This window comes from Pan troglodytes, chromosome 7 (genome assembly GCF_028858775.2).
Source record: "Pan troglodytes isolate AG18354 chromosome 7, NHGRI_mPanTro3-v2.0_pri, whole genome shotgun sequence".
NCBI lineage: Eukaryota > Metazoa > Chordata > Mammalia > Primates > Hominidae > Pan > Pan troglodytes.
Window position 1 is genome coordinate 58,300,244 of NC_072405.2, and position 4,737 is coordinate 58,304,980.

Below are 4,737 nucleotides of genomic sequence, written 5' to 3' on the forward strand. Positions count from 1 at the left end.
AATACTGGAAACTAGATGTGGAGTACATGGGAACACTTTGTACTATCCTTGCAACATTTCTGTCTATCTGAAAGTGTTCTGAAAAATTTTTTAGATGTTTTAGGACTTTAATGTTCTTCACATATTCAACATAAAATACTGACAGTAGATAAACAATAGGGGAAAGACTTTTCAGCAAAGTATCACTGTCGTCGTTAAACATTACAAAGAAAACAGTCGAGAAAAGAAAGGATAAGATTATTTAACAGAAGTGTTTAGTTTAATGGCATAATTAAAAAACAACCAACCTATCAGCTTTCTCTTCTACCTATGGAAATAACAGTAAAAATGAATCAAGAACTTCTAGATCTTTTTCATAAAACAGCTTGAAAAGAGGAAGGGGAAGACTAGGGAGGGGGTGCAACTATTACTAATGGAATGCTATGATGCACAACGTCAAGGATTTAATAAATTCTAAAAGTCTCTACATGTATCAGTGATAACCATATTATTAGAAATATAAATTCATAGAAATATAAAGCATATGGTATTAACAACAGACCTTGCTAATATAAACATAGATAAAGTATGTAACTTCTCTTGTAATAACAGTATAAACATCGATCTACAGTTTACCCTTTGCCTGGTACTCTTAAACCACTACTCCAATGATTAATGTTGACCTTGAATCAACAGCCGCTGAACCCAGGAGACCCCACAGATGTCTAGATTCAGCACCTAGAGGGCCCCATCTACCTCTGTGCTGTGTGTTCCCATGACTCCAGAAATACTTAATTGCAACTTGCATTATTATATCCACAGGCAGCTTTTAAAACTAACTAGAAAGAGTAGCAGCAAAGGCAAAATAAGCTGGAATTTGTTAGAAAAGCAATGAGATTTTTGAAAATGCTTCCAGTTCAAATCAGAATTAAGGTGAACATTACTTCACACCAGCTTTGCAGAGCTGTAGATGTTTTGCTGCTGTTCTTTCAAAAAAGAAAAATCTATAATAAACATGTTCATTTCAGAAAAATACTGTGTTTGTTAACTTTTTGTAGCCATCCCCAAGTTACTTTAAACTTTGTATGTTGTTTAATAACAGAGTATATTCTGGTTAGGATGTGTTCATAGCTGACGCATCTCCAAAAATTTTTTCATGAAGGCGGCCAGCTCCTGAACATCTTCAATTGTGACAGAATTATACAGAGAGGCCTGGATGCTTCCCACAGACCTGTGCCCTTTCAAGGACAACATATTGAGTTCAAAAGCTTTATTGAGAAATCTTTTTACTAAAGCATCATCTCCTTTGACATTGCCAGTGCAGAACGGAATATTCATCTTGCTTCTATTTTGGGTCTCCACTGGACATACGTAGAATCCTTGAGAATTATCAGTAATCTCATAAATCATTTGGGATTTGATGGAGCTAAGCTTCTCCATGGCAGCAGCACCTCCATTGTTTTTAGTCCATTCCAGGACCAAGCCCATGATGTAGATGCTGAAACATGGAGGCGTGTTGTACGAGGAGCTGTTTCCAGCCTGCACCTTGCATTCCAGTACTGAAGGGGACTCTCGGAGGGCAAACTCCAGTTGGTCATCACGGACTATCACCACAGTGACCCCAGCAGAGCCAACATTCTTCTGGGCACCAGAAAAAATCACATCAAACTTGGAAACATCCATTGGCTTCGACAGGAAGTTTGAGAACATGTCACAAACCAGTACTGCTCCTTTGACATCGGGTATAAAGTCAAATTCCACGCCATGCACCGTCCCATTTGCACAATAATACACGTAGGAGGCATCCGGGTTGAGGTTCCAGGTGCTTGGATCTGGAATTTAGGTATAACTCCCAAGTTTAGAGTGAACAATATTTATAGTCCCAGGTTTCCTCTACAGCCTTAGCTGACCAAGCTTCTGTCACCACATAGTCCGCACTCCTTCCTGCTTTCAAGCCAATCAACTTTAAGGGGACAGCACTGAACTGGCTCGACCCACCTCCTTGCACAAAAATCACCTCGTAGTTGTCTGGAACAGCTAGCAATCCCCGCACAAGATTCTCTGCATTGTTAATAATCTTGATAAAATCTGACGGCCTGTGCCTCATTTCAAGAATACTAATGCCAATTCCTTTGTAGTCTAATAATTCCTTTTGTATCTCTAACAACACTGAGTGTGGCAGCTTGGCTGGACCAGGCCCAAAGTTGACTACCTACCTCGGGGCGTCCATGCTGCGGCAGCGTGTGTGGCGAGTCAGCCAAGGAGGACTGAGCATGTGAACTGCGAGAGTTCCCGGCCGCTGCGGTGCGAGTCTGACTGTTCTGAAATTTAAAAAAAAAAAAAAAAGGTGTGCATAAAACACATGCTTATGTATATGATCAAATGATATTCAACAATTTATAAATATTACATAAACGATTTATTTTAACAACCCAATGGTGGGTGCTATCATCATCTCCATTCCATTCCCCAGATGAAAAAACTGGGTCTCAGGGATGCTCTGTAACTTGCCCAAGATCAGAGAGCTCAGGCACATGTCTGGTGTGTCAAACTGTCTAGCCTGGATCTCGGGTCTGTATCCTTCAACTGTATAGTGTGCTGTTTTTGGTAAATAAAACTTTTATCCAGCCTAATTTCTGAATTTTCATTTTTCTTTATGAAAGTATTTTGCTATTTAGAATAAAATACGTTTTAATTCTATTCATTTTATACTTAAGGAAGTTTGTCTCTAGGCTTTATAACCATATTTTAGTTTTATTGTAAACAGGAAATGACAAACAATGAATTTGATGTCTGACAACATTCAAAAGGCTTGGAAGAAACAGCTTATAAAGCAGCTGTTTGATTGCCTAAGGTAAAACTCATAGAAAGATCAGATTCTTTCCTGTAAGATTTACTTAGGAATGAAATAATGCTAGGGAAAAATAAGTATGGACAATGAAATATAAATTAGGAATCAAAATGAAAAGCATAATAATTTAAACACCTTGATGTTTTTTAATTGCTATATAAAAAGAAGAAATTGACTAGGTTGTGTGTGGGGGGAGGGGGTATGACTTTAAGAAACAACAGGACTGCCATCTCTCCCAACTGGGGGACAATGGCTCGTGAATATACAGGGCACTGACACTGATGCCATCAAGCAAAAGCTTTCCTTAAGGCATATTCATCTGGCCCATCCCTAAGGTTACAAAATATTTCGTACTCATGGTACATGGGAGATGGCAAACTGTTATTAAAATGTCAAATATCTTCCTAAAGAGGAACAGTTTTGCAGACAAATCAAGAATGAAAACCATTTGTAAATCAGCATTTTTTGTTTGTTTGCTTTTCTATGAAGTGTCTTTTGTAGCTTAAGGAAGGAGAGTATTTCAGTTCAGGATGAAAAATCTGAAGCATAGTGACAGAACGTAACAATTATTCATTCACTGAGAGGCAAAATACTCATTTTTAATACAAATGTTGAGACGTGTGAAAGTAAAATCTATTCCTCTAGAAAGTATGTAGAAACAGATAGAGTTTATATATAAACAAAATACATTATCGTTCCTTATATTAGTTTGAGGTTTGGTAATTTTACAAAACAGACCTGCTTTTTAGAGGAGAAAGTGATTAAATCATCCTTTCTTTTCTTTCTTTCTTTTTCTTTCTTTCCTTCTTTCTTCTTTCTTTCTTCTTTCTTTCTTTTCTTTCTTTCTTTCTTTCTTTTTCTTTCTTCTTTCTTTCTTTTTCCCTCTTTCTCTCTCTCTCTCTTTTTTTTTTTTTGACAGAATTTTGCTCTATTGCCCAGGCTAAAGTGCAGTGGTGCCATCTCAGCTCACTGCAGCCTCCACCTCCTGGGTTCAAGCAATTCTCCAGCCTCAGCCTCCCAAGTAGCTGAGACTGCAGGCACACGCTACCATGCCTGGCTAATTTTTGTATTTTTAGTAGAGATGGGGTTTCACCATGTTGGCCAGGCTGGTCTCGAACTCCTGACCTCAAGCGATCCACCCACCTCAGCCTCCCAAAGTGCTGGGATTATAGGCGTGAGCCACCACACCCAGCCAAATTGTGCTTTCTTTAAAATATATACTTCATGACTTTTTAAATTTGCAAACCAGTAGATTTCATATCAGGGCAGGCTTATCAAGAAGCTTAAATAACTTAGAATGAGAAGACTTCCCTTCTGGCAATGTAATTTCCCATCTTGCTCAGAGATTAATACTTTAATCCTGGTATTGTTTGATTTATTATGCAATTCGTATTCCTTACCAATTAATCTCTATTCTAAGAAGATTTTCACTAGTAGTTAACAAAAAACTTTATTAAATGACATGCCCCAAATATGACTTCTCTGTGTCTGGATGATTAATGTAACCCTAATTAGCATTAACTTCCTAAAAACTTTGGACTAGATTAGCCATTTTTTACTGACACTTGAGATTCTTATAGCGCTATTCATAATTCAATAAATCTCAGTGTCAAGGAAACACCTAATATATGAAAACAAATAATATAAATGTAGTGCATAGAGCATCAACAATAGCCATGTATGCCCACATGGAGCCATCATTTAAGATTTATTATAGATTCCATGTGGGTTTCCATGCTTTTAAAACACAGCCTCTGAGAGCAGAGGCCTAGACTGTGGAGTCTTCATACAGTTAAGGGTTTTCTACATGATAAAATTTGCTTCAGTCAGATGGATAAGAATAAAATTTGGCAATTTAAATGTTAAAGGATTTTGAAGAAAGTAAGCCTTCTTCTTTCAAGGGACTT

At 37.6% G+C, this 4,737-nt stretch overlaps 1 pseudogene; it reads right to left on the bottom strand.

Moving 5' to 3' along the window:
• Window positions 1–1,027: 1,027 nt before the first annotated feature.
• Window positions 1,028–2,224, bottom strand: LOC472759 (phosphoserine aminotransferase-like; annotated as a pseudogene).
• Window positions 2,225–4,737: the final 2,513 nt, after the last annotated feature.